Source organism: Hippoglossus hippoglossus, chromosome 19, assembly GCF_009819705.1.
Source record: "Hippoglossus hippoglossus isolate fHipHip1 chromosome 19, fHipHip1.pri, whole genome shotgun sequence".
In the NCBI taxonomy this organism is placed as follows: Eukaryota; Metazoa; Chordata; class Actinopteri; order Pleuronectiformes; family Pleuronectidae; genus Hippoglossus; species Hippoglossus hippoglossus.
The window spans coordinates 13,293,126-13,314,206 of NC_047169.1; the positions used below are offsets into that span (position 1 = coordinate 13,293,126).

General features: G+C 41.7%; 23 non-coding genes across 23 annotated transcripts; 13 read left to right on the plus strand and 10 right to left on the minus strand.

Annotated features, from left to right (window-relative positions):
- Positions 1-767: 767 nt before the first annotated feature.
- trnas-cga lies at positions 768-849 on the minus strand. Its single transcript has one exon. It is a non-coding gene; the product is annotated as a tRNA-Ser (tRNA).
- Positions 850-1,417: 568 nt separating this feature from the next.
- trnai-uau lies at positions 1,418-1,511 on the plus strand. The gene is made up of 2 exons: positions 1,418-1,455; positions 1,476-1,511. It is a non-coding gene; the product is annotated as a tRNA-Ile (tRNA).
- A 587-nt stretch (positions 1,512-2,098) lies between these two features.
- On the plus strand, positions 2,099-2,192 carry trnai-uau. Its single transcript has 2 exons — positions 2,099-2,136; positions 2,157-2,192. It is a non-coding gene; the product is annotated as a tRNA-Ile (tRNA).
- Positions 2,193-3,203: 1,011 nt separating this feature from the next.
- Positions 3,204-3,285, minus strand: trnas-uga. The gene has a single exon. It is a non-coding gene; the product is annotated as a tRNA-Ser (tRNA).
- Positions 3,286-4,110: 825 nt separating this feature from the next.
- Positions 4,111-4,193, minus strand: trnas-cga. Its single transcript has one exon. It is a non-coding gene; the product is annotated as a tRNA-Ser (tRNA).
- Positions 4,194-4,436: 243 nt separating this feature from the next.
- On the plus strand, positions 4,437-4,530 carry trnai-uau. Its single transcript has 2 exons — positions 4,437-4,474; positions 4,495-4,530. It is a non-coding gene; the product is annotated as a tRNA-Ile (tRNA).
- Positions 4,531-5,343: 813 nt separating this feature from the next.
- On the plus strand, positions 5,344-5,437 carry trnai-uau. The gene is made up of 2 exons: positions 5,344-5,381; positions 5,402-5,437. It is a non-coding gene; the product is annotated as a tRNA-Ile (tRNA).
- A 346-nt stretch (positions 5,438-5,783) lies between these two features.
- Positions 5,784-5,877, plus strand: trnai-uau. Its single transcript has 2 exons — positions 5,784-5,821; positions 5,842-5,877. It is a non-coding gene; the product is annotated as a tRNA-Ile (tRNA).
- A 142-nt stretch (positions 5,878-6,019) lies between these two features.
- Positions 6,020-6,101, minus strand: trnas-cga. The gene has a single exon. It is a non-coding gene; the product is annotated as a tRNA-Ser (tRNA).
- A 283-nt stretch (positions 6,102-6,384) lies between these two features.
- Positions 6,385-6,478, plus strand: trnai-uau. The gene is made up of 2 exons: positions 6,385-6,422; positions 6,443-6,478. It is a non-coding gene; the product is annotated as a tRNA-Ile (tRNA).
- Positions 6,479-8,206: 1,728 nt separating this feature from the next.
- On the minus strand, positions 8,207-8,288 carry trnas-cga. The gene has a single exon. It is a non-coding gene; the product is annotated as a tRNA-Ser (tRNA).
- Positions 8,289-8,579: 291 nt separating this feature from the next.
- Positions 8,580-8,673, plus strand: trnai-uau. The gene is made up of 2 exons: positions 8,580-8,617; positions 8,638-8,673. It is a non-coding gene; the product is annotated as a tRNA-Ile (tRNA).
- A 185-nt stretch (positions 8,674-8,858) lies between these two features.
- Positions 8,859-8,940, minus strand: trnas-cga. The gene has a single exon. It is a non-coding gene; the product is annotated as a tRNA-Ser (tRNA).
- Positions 8,941-9,467: 527 nt separating this feature from the next.
- Positions 9,468-9,561, plus strand: trnai-uau. Its single transcript has 2 exons — positions 9,468-9,505; positions 9,526-9,561. It is a non-coding gene; the product is annotated as a tRNA-Ile (tRNA).
- A 582-nt stretch (positions 9,562-10,143) lies between these two features.
- On the minus strand, positions 10,144-10,225 carry trnas-cga. The gene has a single exon. It is a non-coding gene; the product is annotated as a tRNA-Ser (tRNA).
- Positions 10,226-10,508: 283 nt separating this feature from the next.
- Positions 10,509-10,602, plus strand: trnai-uau. The gene is made up of 2 exons: positions 10,509-10,546; positions 10,567-10,602. It is a non-coding gene; the product is annotated as a tRNA-Ile (tRNA).
- A 1,154-nt stretch (positions 10,603-11,756) lies between these two features.
- On the minus strand, positions 11,757-11,839 carry trnas-cga. Its single transcript has one exon. It is a non-coding gene; the product is annotated as a tRNA-Ser (tRNA).
- Positions 11,840-12,137: 298 nt separating this feature from the next.
- trnai-uau lies at positions 12,138-12,231 on the plus strand. The gene is made up of 2 exons: positions 12,138-12,175; positions 12,196-12,231. It is a non-coding gene; the product is annotated as a tRNA-Ile (tRNA).
- Positions 12,232-12,409: 178 nt separating this feature from the next.
- trnas-cga lies at positions 12,410-12,491 on the minus strand. Its single transcript has one exon. It is a non-coding gene; the product is annotated as a tRNA-Ser (tRNA).
- A 554-nt stretch (positions 12,492-13,045) lies between these two features.
- Positions 13,046-13,139, plus strand: trnai-uau. The gene is made up of 2 exons: positions 13,046-13,083; positions 13,104-13,139. It is a non-coding gene; the product is annotated as a tRNA-Ile (tRNA).
- Positions 13,140-14,186: 1,047 nt separating this feature from the next.
- On the minus strand, positions 14,187-14,268 carry trnas-cga. The gene has a single exon. It is a non-coding gene; the product is annotated as a tRNA-Ser (tRNA).
- Positions 14,269-14,559: 291 nt separating this feature from the next.
- trnai-uau lies at positions 14,560-14,653 on the plus strand. Its single transcript has 2 exons — positions 14,560-14,597; positions 14,618-14,653. It is a non-coding gene; the product is annotated as a tRNA-Ile (tRNA).
- Positions 14,654-15,069: 416 nt separating this feature from the next.
- trnai-uau lies at positions 15,070-15,163 on the plus strand. Its single transcript has 2 exons — positions 15,070-15,107; positions 15,128-15,163. It is a non-coding gene; the product is annotated as a tRNA-Ile (tRNA).
- The last annotated feature ends 5,918 nt before the right edge of the window (positions 15,164-21,081 follow it).

Below are 21,081 nucleotides of genomic sequence, written 5' to 3' on the forward strand. Positions count from 1 at the left end.
ACGAGTAAGTTCAATAGTTTGGTCTCGTTGTACTATATTTTATTTTCCCCACTTGAACAGGCTCCAGTGGCGCAATCGGTCAGCGCGTGGTACTTATAAGACAGTAATCTGCAGAGCTATGCCGAGGCTGTCAGTTCGATCCTCACCTGGAGCAGCACTCTATGTCCATGGTTGTGGAGAAATGACTGTTCACAAGACTCAAATCTTTGAGCTATGTCCACAAAGACTATGGGGTGTTTTTAGGAAATCCGCACCAAGATTTAATGTCATCTTGCCCGACCCAAACCGTGGTAACCGTCCTTTGCAGTATTACAGCAGCAAGAGTCAAAATAAGCATCAGTAAGTAATAAGTAACATGCAATACTTTAGTGTAAAGATAATAATACTAAAGTGTAAGGAATATAAAACATATAGAAAAATATGAATGGCATTAAACTAATATATACAGTGTAGGGACAGGAAACATGTGCAGTGTGAGAATATGTTCTGTGAATGGATTGCACATGAACTATTGATATTTCACAGACAGAATGAATATTGCACAGTGAAGAGTGTCAAACCAGAGTGTAGTCCATGATGGGTCTAGTAGTGCTAGTGGTTGTACAGTCTTACTGCTGCAGGAAGGAACCAGTGCTGTGATGGTGTCCTGCTTGTCCATCATCCTCCTCTGTCCCACCACCTCCACTGGGTCAGGCAGGTGTCCCAGTCTATCCAGTCAGCAGCAGTCCAAAGAAGATTTCCAAAGAGTCATTTAGTTCTAAAGAAGTCGTCACGAACAGGGTTCGAACCTGTGCGGGGAAACCCCATTGGATTTCGAGTCCAACGCCTTAACCTCTCGGCCACCGTGACATGTAAGCAATTATTTAATATACAGAATTTACTGCAGACAGTTATGATGGGTAGAGAAAGTATATGAACTGATTGCAGTGGTGCAGGATGATCGCACATCCATAAAAATGGATGTTAGTGTGTGGGTCTGTGGGTTCATTTACATCAGCCTCTAGACAACAAACTAACTGGGTTGCTGGCATTACAAAAATGTAAAGTAGCAAAATTTGTAACCCACTCACTACACCAGAATATTGCAAGAAAGGTACAATTTTCCATCTATTTGGTTAATCTCCACCTTGTGGAGTTCTAGAGGGATTATAATTCAGAAAACTATTTTAAATGGGATTAGGTTAGATGTGATGAATGAATATGACGTGGTACCAGTATTCAACTAATTTGGGATTACCAGTTTTACACTGACACAGACACAAGGAGGTCTGAGCAGTGACTGTGGATCACTTCTTTAATAGCTATTCAGTTTAAAGAATACATATCGTTGAAATCCAAAATAAAGAACTAAAACGAAACTAGTTCATTCATTAGTTTGGTGTCGTTGAACTATATTTCATTTTCCCCACTTGAACAGGCTCCAGTGGCGCAATCGGTCAGCGCGCGGTACTTATAAGACAGTAATCTGCAGAGCTATGCCGAGGTTGTGAGTTCGACCCTCACCTGGAGCAGCACTGTCCATGGTTGTTGAGTAGCAAATCTGTTAAATACAACGAAGACTATGGGCTGTTTTGGGGTTTCACTCTGCACCTTCCCTGGTTAAAAGTTTGTGTATTTAACCAAACTAATGATGTTTATCTTCAAACTATAACAACATTAACTTCTCAGTAACTGCACAACCTACTTCCTGTTTGATACCTTGTGTGGGTTTGCAAGAGGATATTTTTACACAGAGGCCCATGGCTGAGGACCTGATCCCCAGTTGCTTCAATTGTATTGGATTTGGCTGCAACGCTGTTTACCCCGGAGACTCCAAAAGTGTTTTGTGGACTGAAACACTTCACCCACCCTCCATCGGCACAGGGGTGAGTAGAGTTAGTTACATTTTTCTGTGAAGTATCCCTTTAATGCTTTGGAGACAAGTATATTTATGTGAAATAAAATGGCTATGTTAGTTAATACCAGTAATATTTCTGCTTTGAACAGTTTAGTGTAGAATCTTCACAACAGGCCTCTTGAAGGTTGAAGATAACATCTTTCATAGCAGACAGGTGTGACTGGATGGAAAAAAATAGAATTCATGTTTTTGATTTTCAAGGCTCCAGTGGCGCAATCGGTCAGCGCGCAGTACTTATAAGACAGTGACCTGCAGAGCGATGCTGAGGTTGTGAGTTCGACTCTCACCTGGAGCAGAATGGTTTTACCTTGGTTGTTGGTGGGAGAAGAGACTGATCACGAGACACAACCTGTGAAGACTTCAGTTTCACTCAGTAACTACCTGTGTGTGTAGGATCCTCCAGTGCCTGATGTCGGTGTTGTTCCAGATGACCGTGCTGAGGGACATAGAGCTGGTTGAGAATCTCCATCATGGCATCACTGGAAACTTGGCTTCAGCCATCTTCCTGTCTTACAGAGCAGTGGTACAGTGTCACCATCAAAACAAAACTGTACGAGCTACTGCAACTTGTGGTGTAGATATAAATGGTGAGTACCAGTCAAAACCACATTAAAATTAGCTGGATCCAGATTTTGATTTGTACCTGCACCATAAATATTAGTCTCTCTAACTTGTCAGATATTTGTCTCTGAGAATTCAACGGAAATGAAAAAACAACTTTCTTGCAATATTAAAGAAAGAGAAAGAAATCCGCACCAAACTTTAATGTCATCTTTCCCGACCCAAACCGTGGTAACCGTCCCGTAGCTTCGGCGTAATCCTGCTAAACAACAGACAAACACAGATGAAAACATAACCTGCTTGGCAAATGTAATAATAGGCAATAGAATTGAATTTGAATATTAGTCCTTTATTAGTCCGACAATGGGCAAATTTGCAGTATTACAGCAGCAAGAGTCAGAATAGGCATCAGTAAGTAATAAGTAATAATGCAATACTTTAGTGTAAAGATAATAATACTGTAAGGAATATAAAACATATACAAAAATTTGAATGGAATAAAACCAACATATAGAGACAGGAAACATATGTGCAGTGTGAGAATATGTTCCGTGAACTGATTGCACATGAACCATTGATATTGCACAGACAGAATCAAACCAGAGTGTAGTTCGTGATGAGTGCATGTAGTTCTACTGGTTGTACAGTCTTACCGCTGTAGGAAGGATCGACAAGCTATACCTCTGCCCAGTGCTGTGATTGTGTCCTGCTTGTCTTCAAAGAAGACTTAAGTTCTAAACAAGTGCGTCACGAACAGGATTCGAACCTGTGCGGGGAAACCCCATTGGATTTCAAGTCCAACGCCTTAACCTCTCAGCCACCGTGACATATATGCATTTATTTAATATACAAATTTCACTGCAGACAGTTATGATGGGCAGAGAAAGTATATGAACTGACTCTGCAGGTGACTGTATATTATCAGTACAACACACTGCCTGACTGTGTCACTGGAGCCTGTAAACCACTCACTACACCAGAATATTGCAAGAAAGGTACAATTTTCCAGTTGTCTATTTGGTTAATCTCCACTTTGTGGAGTTCTCGAGGGATTATAATTCAGAAAACTATTTTAAATGGGATTAGGTTAGATGTGATGAATGAATATGATGTGGTACCAGTATTCAACTCATTTGGGATTACCAGTTTTACAGTGACAGACTCAAGGAGGTCTGAGCAGTGACTGTGGATCTTATAAGACAGTAATCTGTTTTGTGGACTCAAACACTTCACCCACCCTCCATCGGCATAGAGGTGAGTAGATAATGAGTGAATACATTTTTTTCTGTGAACTATCCCTTTAATGCTTTGGAGACACAAGTACATTTATGAATGTATTTATTTATTTAGCATCTTTCATAGCAGACAGGTGTAACTGGATGGAAAAAAATTGAATTCATTGCTCAAGTGGTGCAATCGGTCAGCGCGCAGTACTTATAAGACAGTGACCTGCAGAGCGATGCTGAGGTTGTGAGTTCGACCCTCACCTGGAGGACAATGGTTTTAAATGATCACGAGACTCACCTTATTAAGACTTCAGTCCTTCAGTTTCACTCAGTAACTACCTTGAGTGTGTGTGTAGGGTGTAGTTCCAGATGACCGGGGTGAGGGACATAGAGGACACCAAAGAGCCATTAAGGTCTAAAGAAGTGCGTCACGAACAGGGTTCGAACCTGTGCGGGGGAAACCCCATTGGATTTCGAGTCCAACGCCTTAACCTCTCGGCCACCGTGACATATCTACGTTTAATTAATATACAGATTTAGTGCAGACAGTTATGATGGGGTAAGAAAGTATATGAACTGATTGCAGTGGTACATTGTATTCAAGTATTCAACTTGGGATAACCATTTTTACAGTGACAGACACAAGGAGGTCGGAACAGTGGACAGTGGACATAATAAAGAACCAAAACAAAACGAGTCAGTTCATTAGTTTGGTGTCGTTGGAATTTATTTAATTTTCAGCAGTTGAACAGGCTCCAGTGGCGCAATCGGTCAGCGCGCGGTACTTATAAGACAGTAATCTGCAGAGCTATGCCGAGGTTGTGAGTTCGATCCTCACCTGGAGCAGCACAGTCTGTGGTTGTGGAGAAGTGACTGTTCACAAGACTCAAATCTTTGAGCTATGCCCACAAAGACTGTCCATCATCCTCCTCTGTCCCACCACCTCCACTGGGTCAGGCAGGTGTCCCAGTCTATCCAGTCAGCAGCAGTCCAAAGAAGATTTCCAAAGAGTCATTTAGTTCGAACCTGTGCGGGGAAACCCCATTGGATTTCGAGTGCAACGCCTTAACCTCTCGGCCACCGTGACATGTAAGCAATTATTTAATATACAGAATTTACTGCAGACAGTTATGATGGGTAGAGGAAGTATATGAACTGATTGCAGTGGTGCAGGATGATCGCACATCCATAAAAATGGATGTTAGTGTGTGGGTCTGTGGGTTCATTTACATCAGCCTCTAGACAACAAACTAACTGGGTTGCTGGCATTACAACAATGTAAAGTAGCAAAATTTGTAAACCACTCACTACACCAGAATATTGCAAGAAAGGTACAATTTTCCATTCATCTATTTGGTTAATCTCCACCTTGTGGAGTTCTAGAGGGATTATAATTCAGAAAACTATTTTAAATGGGATTAGGTTAGATGTGATAAATGAATATGATGTGGTACCAGTATTCAACTCATTTGGGATAACCAGTTTTACACTGACACAGACACAAGAAGGTCTGAGCAGTGACTGTGGATCACTTCTTTAATAGCTATTCAGTTTAAAGAATACATATCGTTGAAATCCAAAATAAAGAACTAAAACGAAACTAGTTCATTCATTAGTTTGGTGTCGTTGAACTATATTTCATTTTCCCCACTTGAACAGGCTCCAGTGGCGCAATCGGTCAGCGCGCGGTACTTATAAGACAGTAATCTGCAGAGCTATGCTGAGTTTGTGAGTTCGACCCTCACCTGGAGCATCACTTTCTGTGTTTGTGGAAAAGTGGCTGTTCACAAGAAGCAAATCTGTGAACTATGCCCACAACAACAAAGACTATGGCACCTGCCTTGGTCAAATGTTGGTGGATTTGGCTGCAAAGCTGTTTACCCCTGAGACTCCAATAGTGTTTTTTGGACTCAAACACTTCACCCACCCTCCATCCCTCCAGATAATGAGTGAATTAAAATGTTTCTGTGAACTATCCCTTTAATGCTTTGGAGACAAAGTATATTTATGAATGTATTTATTTATTTATTTAGCATCTTTCATAGCAGACAGGTGTAACTGGATGGAAAAAAATAGAATTCATGTTTTTGACTTTCAAGGCTCCAGTGGTGCAATCGGTCAGCGCGCAGTACTTATAAGACAGTGACCTGCAGAGCGATGCTGAGGTTGTGAGTTCGACCCTCACCTGGAGCAGAATGGTTTTACCTTGGTGGTTGGTGGGAGAAGAGACTGATCACGAGACACAACTTGTGAAGAGTGTGTGTAGGTGTTGTTCCAGGTGACTGGGCTGAGGGACATAGAGGCCACCAAAGAGTCATTAAGGTCTAAAGAAGTGCACCACGAACAGGATTCGAACCTGTGCGGGGAAACCCCATTGGATTTCGATTCCAACGCCTTAACCTCTCGGCCACCGTGACCTATCTAGGTTCAATTAATATACAGATGTACTGCAGTAATGCAGTTATGATGGGCAGAGAAAGTATATGAACTGATTGCAGTGGTACATTGTATTCAAGTATTCAACTTTACAGTGACACAGACACAAGGAGGTCTGAACAGTGTCTGTGGATCACTTTTTTAATAGCTATTTAGTGTAAAGAATATATATTTTTAAAATCCATAATAAAGAACCAAAACAAAACGAGTTAGTTCATTAGTTTGGTGTCGTTGGACTATATTTCATTTTCACTAAATGAACAGGCTCCAGTGGCGCAATCGGTCAGCGCGCGGTACTTATAAGACAGTAATCTGCAAAGCTATGCCGAGGTTGTGAGTTCGACCCTCACCTGGAGCAGCACTGTCTGTGGTTATTGATTAGCAAATCTGTTAACTACAACGAAGACTATGGGCTGTTTTGGGGTTTCACTCTGCACCTTCCCTGGTTAAAAGATTGTGTATTTAACCAAACTAATGATGTTTATCTTCAAACTATAACAACATTAACTTCTCAGTAACTGCACAACCTACTTCCTGTTTGATACCGTGTGTGGGTTTCCAAGAGGATATTTTTACACAGAGGCCCATGGCTGAGGACCTGATCCCCAGTTGCTTCAATTGTATTGGATTTGGCTGCAACGCTGTTTACCCCGGAGACTCCAAAAGTCTTTTGTGGACTGAAACACTTCACCCACCCTCCATCGGCACAGGGGTGAGTAGAGTTAGTTACATTTTTCTGTGAAGTATCCCTTTAATGCTTTGGAGACAAGTATATTTATGTGAAATAAAATGGCTATGTTAGTTAATACCAGTAATATTTCTGCTTTGAACAGTTTAGTGTAGAATCTTCACAACAGGCCTCTTGAAGGTTGAAGATAACATCTTTCATAGCAGACAGGTGTGACTGGATGGAAAAAAATAGAATTCATGTTTTTCACTTTCGAGGCTCCAGTGGCGCAATTGGTCAGCGCGCAGTATTTATAAGACAGTGACCTGCAGAGCGATGCTGAGGTTGTGAGTCCAACCCTCACCTGGAGCACAATGGTTTTACCTTGGTGGTTGGTGGGAGAAGAGACTGATCACGAGACACAACCTGTGAAGACGTCGGTTTCACTCAGTAACTACCTTGACCTTGTGTGTGTGTAGGTAGGATCCTCCAGTGCCTGATGTCGGTGTTGTTCCAGATGACCGTGCTGAGGGACATAGAGCTGGTTGAGAATCTCCATCATGGCATCACTGGAAACTTGGCTTCAGCCATCTTCCTGTCTTACAGAGCAGTGGTACAGTGTCACCATCAAAACAAAACTGTACGAGCTACTGCAACTTGTGTAGATTTAAATGGTGAGTGCCAGTCAAAACCACATTAAAATTAGCTGGATCCAGATTTTTATTTGTACCTGCACCATAAATATTAGTCTCCTAAACTTGTCAGATATTTGTCTCTGAGAATTCAACGGAAATGAAAAAACAACTTTCTTGCAATATAAAAGAAAGTGAAAGAAATCCGCACCAAACTTTAATGTCATCTTTCCCGACCCAAACCGTGGTAACCGTCCCGTAGCTTCGGCGTAATCCTGCTAAACAACAGACAAACACAGATGAAAACATAACCTGCTTGGCAAATGTAATAATAGGCAATAGAATTGAATTTGAATATTAGTCCTTTATTAGTCCTATGATGGGCAAATTTGCAGTATTACAGCAGCAAGAGTCAGAATAGGCATCAGTAAGTAATAAGTAATAATGCAATACTTTAGTGTAAATATAATAATACTGTAAGGAATATAAAACATATACAAAAATTTGAATGGAATTAAACTAACATATAGAGACGGGAAACATATGTGCAGTGTGAGAATATGTTCCGTGAACTGATTGCACATGAACCATTGATATTGCACAGACAGAATCAATATTGCACAGTAAAGAGGGTCAAACCAGAGTGTAGTCCATGATGGGTGCGTGTGGTTCTACTGGGAGCAGATCTGGTTGTAAAGTCTTACAGCTGCAGGAAGGAACGACCAGCAATACCTCTGTGATGGTGTCCTGCAGGGGCACTAAAGAGTCATTAAGGTCTAAACAAGTGCGTCACGAACAGGATTCGAACCTGTGCGGGGAAACCCCATTGGATTTCGAGTCCAACGCCTTAACCTCTCGGCCACCGTGACATATCTACATATAATTAATATACAGATTTACTGCAGACAGTTATGATGGGTAGAGAAAGTATATGAACTGATTGCAGTGGTACATTGTATTCAAGTATTCAACTTGGGATAACCATTTTTACAGTGACAGACACAAGGAGGTCTGAACAGTGACTGTGAATCACTTTTTTAATAGCTATTTCGTATAAAAAATATATATTGTTAAAATCGATATTAAAGAACCAAAACAAAACGAGTCAGTTCATTAGTTTGGTGTCGTTGGAATTTATTTAATTTTCAGCAGTTGAACAGGCTCCAGTGGCGCAATCGGTCAGCGCGCGGTACTTATAAGACAGTAATCTGCAGAGCTATGCCGAGGTTGTGAGTTCGATCCTCACCTGGAGCAGCACAGTCTGTGGTTGTGGAGAAGTGACTGTTCACAAGACTCAAATCTTTGAGCTATGCCCACAAAGACTGTCCATCATCCTCCTCTGTCCCACCACCTCCACTGGGTCAGGCAGGTGTCCCAGTCTATCCAGTCAGCAGCAGTCCAAAGAAGATTTCCAAAGAGTCATTTAGTTCTAAAGAAGTCGTCACGAACAGGGTTCGAACCTGTGTGGGGAAACCCCATTGGATTTCGAGTCCAATGCCTTAACCTCTCGGCCACCGTGACATGTAAGCAATTATTTAATATACAGAATTTACTGCAGACAGTTATGATGGGTAGAGAAAGTATATGAACTGATTGCAGTGGTGCAGGATGATCGCACATCCATAAAAATGGATGTTAGTGTGTGGGTCTGTGGGTTCATTTACATCAGCCTCTAGACAACAAACTAACTGGGTTGCTGGCATTACAACAATGTAAAGTAGCAAAATTTGTAAACCACTCACTACACCAGAATATTGCAAGAAAGGTACAATTTTCCATTCATCTATTTGGTTAATCTCCACCTTGTGGAGTTCTAGAGGGATAAATGAATATGATGTGGTACCAGTATTCAACTCATTTGGGATAACCAGTTTTACACTGACACAGACACAAGAAGGTCTGAGCAGTGACTGTGGATCACTTCTTTAATAGCTATTCAGTTTAAAGAATACATATCGTTGAAATCCGAAATAAAGAACTAAAACGAAACTAGTTCATTCATTAGTTTGGTGTCGTTGAACTATATTTCATTTTCCCCACTTGAACAGGCTCCAGTGGCGCAATCGGTCAGCGCGCGGTACTTATAAGACAGTAATCTGCAGAGCTATGCCGAGGTTGTGAGTTCGACCCTCACCTGGAGCATCACTTTCTGTGTTTGTGGAAAAGTGGCTGTTCACAAGAAGCAAATCTGTGAACTATGCCCACAACAACAAAGACTATGGCACCTGCCTTGGTCAAATGTTGGTGGATTTGGCTGCAAAGCTATTTACCCCTGAGACTCCAATAGTGTTTTTTGGACTCAAACACTTCACCCACCCTCCATCCCTCCAGATAATGAGTGAATTAAAATGTTTCTGTGAACTATCCCTTTAATGCTTTGGAGACAAAGTATATTTATGAATGTATTTATTTATTTATTTAGCATCTTTCATAGCAGACAGGTGTAACTGGATGGAAAAAAATAGAATTCATGTTTTTGACTTTCAAGGCTCCAGTGGTGCAATCAGTCAGCGCGCAGTACTTATAAGACAGTGACCTGCAGAGCGATGCTGAGGTTGTGAGTTCGACCCTCACCTGGAGCAGAATGGTTTTACCTTGGTGGTTGGTGGGAGAAGAGACTGATCACGAGACACAACTTGTGAAGAGTGTGTGTAGGTGTTGTTCCAGGTGACTGGGCTGAGGGACATAGAGGCCACCAAAGAGTCATTAAGGTCTAAAGAAGTGCACCACGAACAGGATTCGAACCTGTGCGGGGAAACCCCTTTGGATTTCGAGTCCAACGCCTTAACCTCTCGGCCACCGTGACCTATCTACGTTCAATTAATATACAGATGTACTGCAGTTATGCAGTTATGATGGGCAGAGAAAGTATATGAACTGATTGCAGTGGTACATTGTATTCAAGTATTCAACTTTACAGTGACACAGACACAAGGAGGTCTGAACAGTGTCTGTGGATCACTTTTTTAATAGCTATTTAGTGTAAAGAATATATATTTTTAAAATCCATAATAAAGAACCAAAACAAAACGAGTTAGTTCATTAGTTTGGTGTCGTTGGACTATATTTCATTTTCACCAAATGAACAGGCTCCAGTGGCGCAATCGGTCAGCGCGCAGTACTTATAAGACAGTAATCTGCAAAGCTATGCCGAGGTTGTGAGTTCGACCCTCACCTGGAGCAGCACTGTCTGTGGTTATTGAGTAGCAAATCTGTTAACTACAACGAAGACTATGGTCTGTTTTGGGGTTTCACTCTGCACCTTCCCTGGTTAAAAGTTTGTATATTTAACCAAACTAATGATGTTTATCTTCAAACTATAACAACATTAACTTCTCAGTAACTGCACAACCTACTTCCTGTTTGATACCTTGTGTGGGTTTGCAAGAGGATATTTTTACACAGAGGCCCATGGCTGAGGACCTGATCCCCAGTTGCTTCAATTGTATTGGATTTGGCTGCAACGCTGTTTACCCCGGAGACTCCAAAAGTCTTTTGTGGACTGAAACACTTCACCCACCCTCCATCGGCACAGTGGTGAGTAGAGTTAGTTACATTTTTCTGTGAAGTATCCCTTTAATGCTTTGGAGACAAGTATATTTATGTGAAATAAAATGGCTATGTTAGTTAATACCAGTAATATTTCTGCTTTGAACAGTTTAGTGTAGAATCTTCACAACAGGCCTCTTGAAGGTTGAAGATAACATCTTTCATAGCAGACAGGTGTGACTGGATGGAAAAAAATAGAATTCATGTTTTTGATTTTCAAGGCTCCAGTGGCGCAATCGGTCTTATAAGTACTGCGGTACTTATAAGACAGTGACCTGCAGAGCGATGCTGAGGTTGTGAGTTCGACTCTCACCTGGAGCAGAATGGTTTTACCTTGGTTGTTGGTGGGAGAAGAGACTGATCACGAGACACAACCTGTGAAGACTTCAGTTTCACTCAGTAACTACCTTGACCTTGTGTGTGTGTAGGATCCTCCAGTGCCTGATGTCAGTGTTGTTCCAGATGACCGTGCTGAGGGACATAGAGCTGGTTGAGAATCTCCATCATGGCATCACTGGAAACTTGGCTTCAGCCATCTTCTTATAAGACAGTGACCTGCAGAGCGATGCTGAGGTTGTGAGTTCGGCTGAGGTTGTGAGTTCGACCCTCACCTGGAGCACAATGGTTTTACATGGAGAAATGACTGATCACGAGACTCACCTTATTAAGACTTCAGTCCTTCAGTTTCACTCAGTAACTACCTTGAGTGTGTGTGTAGGGTGTAGTTCCAGATGACCGGGGTGAGGGACATAGAGGACACCAAAGAGTCATTAAGGTCTAAAGAAGTGCGTCACGAACAGGGTTCGAACCTGTGCGGGGGAAACCCCATTGGATTTCGAGTCCAACGCCTTAACCTCTCGGCCACCGTGACATATCTACGTTTAATTAATATACAGATTTAGTGCAGACAGTTATGATGGGGTAAGAAAGTATATGAACTGATTGCAGTGGTACATTGTATTCAAGTATTCAACTTGGGATAACCATTTTTACAGTGACAGACACAAGGAGGTCGGAACAGTGGACAGTGACTGTGGATCACTTTTTTAATAGCTATTTAGTATAAAGAATATATATTGTTAAAATCCATAATAAAGAACCAAAACAAAACGAGTCAGTTCATTAGTTTGGTGTCGTTGGAATTTATTTAATTTTCAGCAGTTGAACAGGCTCCAGTGGCGCAATCGGTCAGCGTGTGGTACTTATAAGACAGTAATCTGCAGAGCTATGCCGAGGTTGTGAGTTCGATCCTCACCTGGAGCAGCACAGTCTGTGGTTGTGGAGAAGTGACTGTTCACAAGACTCAAATCTTTGAGCTATGCCCACAAAGACTGTCCTCCTCTGTCCCACCACCTCCACTGGGTCAGGCAGGTGTCCCAGTCTACCCAGTCAGCAGCAGTCCAAAGAAGATTTCCAAAGAGTCATTTAGTTCTAAAGAAGTCGTCACGAACAGGGTTCGAACCTGTGCGGGGAAACCCCATTGGATTTCGAGTGCAACGCCTTAACCTCTCGGCCACCGTGACATGTAAGCAATTATTTAATATACAGAATTTACTGCAGACAGTTATGATGGGTAGAGGAAGTATATGAACTGATTGCAGTGGTGCAGGATGATCGCACATCCATAAAAATGGATGTTAGTGTGTGGGTCTGCACAACCTACTTCCTGTTTGATACCGTGTGTGGGTTTCCAAGAGGATATTTTTACACAGAGGCCCATGGCTGAGGACCTGATCCCCAGTTGCTTCAATTGTATTGGATTTGGCTGCAACGCTGTTTACCCCGGAGACTCCAAAAGTCTTTTGTGGACTGAAACACTTCACCCACCCTCCATCGGCACAGGGGTGAGTAGAGTTAGTTACATTTTTCTGTGAAGTATCCCTTTAATGCTTTGGAGACAAGTATATTTATGTGAAATAAAATGGCTATGTTAGTTAATACCAGTAATATTTCTGCTTTGAACAGTTTAGTGTAGAATCTTCACAACAGGCCTCTTGAAGGTTGAAGATAACATCTTTCATAGCAGACAGGTGTGACTGGATGGAAAAAAATAGAATTCATATTTTTCACTTTCGAGGCTCCAGTGGCGCAATTGGTCAGCGCGCAGTATTTATAAGACAGTGACCTGCAGAGCGATGCTGAGGTTGTGAGTTCAACCCTCACCTGGAGCACAATGGTTTTACCTTGGTTGTTGGTGGGAGAAGAGACTGATCACGAGACACAACCTGTGAAGACGTCGGTTTCACTCAGTAACTACCTTGACCTTGTGTGTGTGTAGGTAGGATCCTCCAGTGCCTGGTGTCGGTGTTGTTCCAGATGACCGTGCTGAGGGACATAGAGCTGGTTGAGAATCTCCATCATGGCATCACTGGAAACTTGGCTTCAGCCATCTTCCTGTCTTACAGAGCAGTGGTACAGTGTCACCATCAAAACAAAACTGTACGAGCTACTGCAACTTGTGTAGATTTAAATGGTGAGTGCCAGTCAAAACCACATTAAAATTAGCTGGATCCAGATTTTTATTTGTACCTGCACCATAAATATTAGTTTCCTAAACTTGTCACATATTTGTCTCTGAGAATTCAACGGAAATGAAAAAACAACTTTCTTGCAATATAAAAGAAAGTGAAAGAAATCCGCACCAAACTTTAATGTCATCTTTCCCGACCCAAACCGTGGTAACCGTCCCGTAGCTTCGGCGTAATCCTGCTAAACAACAGACAAACACAGATGAAAACATAACCTGCTTGGCAAATGTAATAATAGGCAATAGAATTGAATTTGAATATTAGTCCTTTATTAGTCCTATGATGGGCAAATTTGCAGTATTACAGCAGCAAGAGTCAGAATAGGCATCAGTAAGTAATAAGTAATAATGCAATACTTTAGTGTAAATATAATAATACTGTAAGGAATATAAAACATATACAAAAATTTGAATGGAATTAAACTAACATATAGAGACGGGAAACATATGTGCAGTGTGAGAATATGTTCCGTGAACTGATTGCACATGAACCATTGATATTGCACAGACAGAATCAATATTGCACAGTAAAGAGGGTCAAACCAGAGTGTAGTCCATGATGGGTGCGTGTGGTTCTACTGGGAGCAGATCTGGTTGTAAAGTCTTACAGCTGCAGGAAGGAACGACCAGCAATACCTCTGTGATGGTGTCCTGCAGGGGCACTAAAGAGTCATTAAGGTCTAAACAAGTGCGTCACGAACAGGATTCGAACCTGTGCGGGGAAACCCCATTGGATTTCGAGTCCAACGCCTTAACCTCTCGGCCACCGTGACATATCTACATATAATTAATATACAGATTTACTGCAGACAGTTATGATGGGTAGAGAAAGTATATGAACTGATTGCAGTGGTACATTGTATTCAAGTATTCAACTTGGGATAACCATTTTTACAGTGACAGACACAAGGAGGTCTGAACAGTGACTGTGAATCACTTTTTTAATAGCTATTTCGTATAAAAAATATATATTGTTAAAATCGATATTAAAGAACCAAAACAAAACGAGTCAGTTCATTAGTTTGGTGTCGTTGGAATTTATTTAATTTTCAGCAGTTGAACAGGCTCCAGTGGCGCAATCGGTCAGCGCGCGGTACTTATAAGACAGTAATCTGCAGAGCTATGCCGAGGTTGTGAGTTCAACCCTCACCTGGAGCAGCACAGTCCGTGGTTGTGGAAGAGTGACTGTTCACAAGAAGCAAATCTGTGAACTATGCCCACAGCAACAAAGACTATGGCACCTACCTTGGTCAAATGTTGGTGGATTTGGCTGCAACACTGTTTACCTGAAACTCCAAAAGTGTTTTTTGGACTCAAACACTTCACCCACCCTCCATCGGCATAGAGGTGAGTAGATAATGAGTGAATTTACATTTTTCTGTGAACTATCCCTTTGATGCTTTGAAGACAAAGTATATTTATGAATGTATTTACGTGAACAGTTTAGTGTAGAATCTTCACAACAGGCCTCTTGAAGGTTTTACATGTCAATCTCTAGACCAAGATTACATCTTTCATAGCAGACAGGTGTAACTGGATGGAAAAAAATAGAATTCATGTTTTTGACTTTCAAGGCTCCAGTGGCGCAATCGGTCAGCGCGCAGTACTTATAAGACAGTGACCTGCAGAGCTATGCTGAGGTTGTGAGTTCGACCCTCACCTGGAGCAGAATGGTTTTACATGGAGAAGTGACTGATCACAAGACACAATTTGTGAAGACGCCAGTAACTACCTTGACCTTGTGTGTGTGTGTGTGTGTGTGTGTGTGTGTAGGATCCTGCACTGCCTGGTGACCGTGCTATGAACCAGTGCTGAGGGACATAGAGAAAATGGCTGGCTGGCTGAGAATCTCCATCATCTATATGCTCAGTGGCATCACTTGGAACTTGGCATCAGCTTCCTGCCTTACAGAGCGGAGGTACAGTGTCACCATCAAAACAAAACTGTACGAGCTACTGCAACTACTGCAACTTGTGTAGATTTAAATGGTAAACCACAGATTTTTATTTGTACCTGCACCAATACATATTAGTCTCCTAAACCTGTCAGATATTTGTCTCTGAGAATTCAACGGAAATGAAAAAACAACTTTCTTGCAATATTAAAGAAAGTGAAAGAAATCCGCACCAAACTTTAATGTCATCTTTCCCGTCCCAAACCGTGGTAACCGTCCCGTAGCTTCGGCGTAATCCTGCTAAACAACAGACAAACACAGATGAAAACATAACCTGCTTGGCAAATGTAATAATAGGCAATAGAATTGAATTTGAATATTAGTCCTTTATTAGTCCGACAATGGGCAAATTTGCAGTATTACAGCAGCAAGAGTCAAAATAGGCATCAGTAAGTAATAAGTAATAATGCAATACTTTAGTGTAAAGATAATAAGTGTAAGGAATATAAAACATATAGAAAAATATGAATGGAATTAAACTAACATATAGAGACAGGAAACATACGTGCAGTGTGAGAATATGTTCAGTGAATGGATTGCACATGAACCATTGATATTGCACAGACCGAATCAATATTGCACGGTGAAGAGTGTCAAACCAGAGTGTAGTCCATGATGGGTACGTGTGGTTCTACTGGGAGCAGATCTCAATCAATCAATCAAATTGTATTTGTATAGCCCATATTCACAAATCACAATTTGTCTCATAGGGCTTTAACATGGTGTGACATCCTCTGCCCTTAACCCTCAACAAGAGTAAGGAAAAACTACTTAAAAACCCTTTTAACAGGGAAAAAAAGAACGTAGAAACCTCAGAGAGAGCCACATGTGAGGGATCCCTCTCCCAGGACGGACAGAAGTGCAATGGATGTCAAGTGTAAAGGAGAACATCAAGATAAAGGTTTTAGCAGCATTGATTAGGGTAAACATTTTGAAGTATAACTGAAGGTCAGTGAATTGGTGGATTAATGTCATTAATGGTCAAGTGTCTGAGGAGAAATACTATGTATCGAGCAGTCCTGCTGCAATCATAGTCCATGGTCAGCAGCCAGCAAGATCATGATCCACCATCAAGATCGGATGCCACTATAGTCCACAGTTATTGTCCACTGCCGCCATTAGGATCCATCATCAGCTGCCACCTCGGTCGTGGTCCACTACCAGTATCTGATGGCAACACGATAAAGGATCTGCCTTTGTTATCACGATCAGCCAGCACGATGCAGAATCCGCCATACTGGATCCACCATTACGATCTCTGATACGTGATCCCCAGATCCTAATCCATGATGTGGCCACAGCCGCGGCCCTGGATCTGCGGACGATAAGGCAAAGGGACTCCGGGGAAGAAGTCAAGTCAGTAACATGTATTGATGGGATATGAATTACTTTGATGTGATAAAGATTGAGAAGAGGAAGGAGAAGCTGGAAAGAGAAGCTCCGTGTGTCATGTGTCCCCCGACCTTCTAAACCTATAGCAGCCTAACTAAGAGCAGGTCTAGGACAAGCCTGGACCAGCTCTAACTATAAGCTTTATCAAAAAGGAAGGTTTTAAGCCTACTCTTAAACGTACAGATGGTGTCTGCCTCCCGAACTGAAAGCGGGAGATGATTCCACAGGAGAGGAGCTTGATAGCTGAAAGCTCTGGCTCCTACTCTACTTTTAGAGACTTTAGGGACGACAAGTAAGCCTGAATTCTGGGAGCGCAGTGCTCTAGTGGGTTGATAAGGTACTAACAGCTCTTTAAGATATAATGGTGCCATATTGTTAAGGGCCTTGAAGGTGAGGAGGAGAATTTTAAATTCTATTCTAGATTTAACCGGAAGCCAGTGTAGCGAAGCTAATACTGGAGAAATGTGCTCTCTTTTCTTGGTTCTTGTCAGGACACGTGCTGCGGCATTTTGGACAAGCTGCAGAGTCTTTAACGACTTACTGCTGGAGCCTGATAATAAGGAATTACAATAATCCAGTCTGGATGTAACAAAGGCGTGGATTAGTTTTTCTGCATCCTTTTGAGAAAGGACATGTCTGATTTTGGAGATATTACGCAAGTGAAAAAAGGCTGTCCTAGAAATTTGTTTTAAGTGAGAATTAAAGGATAAATCAGGATCGAAGATCACTCCCAAGTTCCTGACTGTTTCATTGGAAGCAAGGGCAATGTCGTCTAGCGCAGCTATATCGTTAGATAATGTATCTCTAAGGTGTTTAGGGCCAAGTATTAGAACCTCTGTTTTATCTGAGTTTAATAAGAGAAAATTGCGGGTCATCCAGGTTTTTATGTCCTTGAGACATGCTTGGAGTTTAGTTATTTGATTACTTTGTTCAGGTTTTATTGACAAGTATAACTGGGTGTCATCCGCATAGCAGTGGAAATTTACCGAGTGTGTCCTGATAATGTTTCCAAGTGGAAGCATATATAATGAGAATAAAATTGGGCCGAGCACAGAGCCTTGTGGAACACCATGGTTAACTTTGGTGCGCACAGATGACTCATCATTAACTTGCACGAATTGGGAGCGGTCTGAAAAATAGGATTTAAACCATTTTAGGGCGGTTCCTTTAATGCTAATTAACTGTTCTAGTCTCTGTAATAAAATATTATGGTCAATTGTGTCAAATGCTGCACTAAGATCTAACAGAACGAGGACAGACACAAACCCCTGATCTGAAGCTATTAGAAGATCATTAGTGACTTTTGCCAAGGCTGTCTCTGTGCTGTGATTGGCTCTAAACCCTGACTGAAAGTCTTCATATATATTATTTTCCTGGAGAAACTCACACAGCTGATTGGCTACAACTTTTTCTAGGATTTTAGACAGGAAGGGGAGATTAGATATCGGACGATAATTGGCTAAAACCTCTGGGTCTAAGGTGGGTTTTTTGAGGAGGGGTTTGATTACAGCTATTTTAAAAGACTGTGGTACATATCCTGATGATAATGACAGATGTATTGTGTTCAGTAATGAACTGTCAATTAGGGGCAGAATTTCTTTAAGTAATTTTGTAGGAATGGGGTCTGAGATACAAGTTGTTGGTTTAGAAGATGAGATTATTTTGGTCAGCTGATCGAGGCTGATCAGAGAGAAGCTGTCTAAATAATTGGTAAGATTCTTGGCCGTTTCTGAGTTTTCTATTCTTGATGGGGTATTAGTGCCAATTGAGGGCAGGAGATGGTTGATTTGATTTCTAATGGTTAGAATTTTATCATTAAAGAAATTCATAAAGATATTGCTATTTAGGGATCGAGGAATACTGGGTTCGGTGGAGGTGTGACTCTCCGTCAGCCTGGCTACAGTGCTGAAGAGAAACCTGGGGTTGTTTTTATTCTCTTCTATTAGTTTTGAATAGTAGGCAGCTCTTGCTTTGTGGAGGGCCTTCTTATATGCTTTAACACTATTCTTCCAGTCTAGGAGATTTTCAACACGGTTGCTGGAGCGCCACTTCCTTTCTAGTTTTCTTGATACTTGTTTTAACTCATGTGTCTTGGAATTATACCACGGAGCTAATTTACTATGTTTTATATGTTTCTTTTTTAGAGGCGCTATTGAGTCTAATGTTAATCGTAATGACCTTACAGAGCTATCGACGAGATGGTCAATCTCAGTGGAGCTAGGGTTTTTAATGAATTTGTTGTTTATATCGACGGATAGTACGGGTTTAAATGTAATCGGAATTATTTCCTTAAATTTAGCTACAGCACTATCAGGTAAACATCTTGAAAATGAGTTCATTATTAGTGGCATATATTCTGATAGTGAAAAATCGAAGGTTATTAAATTATGGTCTGATAGAATTGGATTGCGCGGAAGTACTGTTAGATTTTCAATTTTGACACCGTATGATAATATAAGGTCAAGTGTGTGGTTACAACAATGAGTAGGTTGGTGTACACACTGACTGAAACCAATTGAGTCTAATTGCGAAATAAATGCTACGCTAAGGCTATCTTTATTATTGTCAACATGAATATTAAAGTCACCAACAATAATCATTTTATCGGTCTTTAGGACTAGGTTTGATAAAAACTCAGGGAATTCTGTTAAAAATTCAGTATAAGCCCCAGGGGCACGGTAAACTACAGCAAATATGATTGGCTGTTGGTGTTTCTTGGATTGGCGTGGAAGACTAAGAACAAGACATTCAAATGAGTTGTAGCTTAGTTTAGGTTTAGGATTAATTAATAGACTGGAGTTAAAAATAGCAGCAACTCCACCTCCTCGACCAAATTCTCTGGGGACGTGTGTATTTACATGACTTGGGGGAGTAGATTCATTTAGACTGACATATTCATCAGGATGCAGCCACGTCTCAGTGAGGGACAATAAATCTATTTTATGATCTGAGACTAGTTCATTAACTAAAATAGCCTTTGATGACAATGATCTTATGTTTAACAGACCACATTTAAAAGTCTTTATTTCCTGAGTTGTTGCAGAGGTTGTGTTAATTTGTATTAGATTTTTGTGTGGAATTCTCCCTCTATTATTGTTTGATTTAAATAATGTAACGGGACGGTGGACAGACACAATCTCTATGGGTTTGTGGTTGTGTGACTGATCCAGAGGGAGCGCAGAGACGTGTTTAGCACTGCAGCTCTGCGTCCTGGTCCCAACTCTGGGTTGTCATTTAATAGACTGGGTAATATTCCTAGATAAGAGAGATGCTCCATCCCAAGTGGGATGAACGCCGTCTCTCCTAACAAGACCAGGTTTCCTCCAAAAAGTTTGCCAATTATCTACAAAGCCCACACCATTTACAGGACACCACCTCGACAGCCAGCGGTTAAAAGACAACATGCGGCTAAACATGTCATCACCTGTTGTGTTAGGGAGAGGGCCAGAGAAAATTACTGTGTCCGACATCGTTTTTGCGAAAGCACACACCGACTCCACATTAACTTTAGTGACCTCCGACATACGAAGCCGGGAGTCGTTGCTGCCGACGTGAATTACGATCTTACTGTATTTACGTTTAGTTTTAGCCAGCAGCTTCAGTTTGGATTCGATGTCGCCGGCTGGCCCCTGGAATACAATTGACTATGGTCGCTGGTGTCGCTAAGCTCACGTTTCTCAGAACCGAGTCACCAATGACCAGAGTTTGCTTCTCAACGGGTGCGTCGCTGAGTGGAGAAAATCTATTTGAAATGTGAGCTGGTGGGTCTTTAATCGTGGGCTTTTTAAGGGTAGCACTATGCCCCCTCCGGACAGTCACCCAGCCGCCCTGGGCTCCCGGCTGCACGGGACAAGTCGAGGGACTGATAGCGGAAGCTAAGCTAAGTGGCTCCGCGGCGGCTAGCGGGGGCTGGCTAACTACAGCTAACGGAGGTTCTAAGCAGCGGAGCCGAGCTTCTAAGTCGCTAAGCCTCGCCTCCATCGCTACCAATACACTACATTTATTACATGTACCACTACTGTTAAAGGAGGCAGAGGAGTAAGTAAACATGAGACACTCGGAGCAAGAGAGAGCAGGGGAGCGAGAGGGAGAGAGAGATGCCATCGCTTCTATATTAGACTACGAGGGTGAGCTCAAACAGAAGAATCCGGTGACACGCTGATGTAAGGACACAGAATCACTAAGCACCAAAGAGTAGGAGTTGGTATGTGTTGATGTTTAACTATAGACTTAGCCGTAG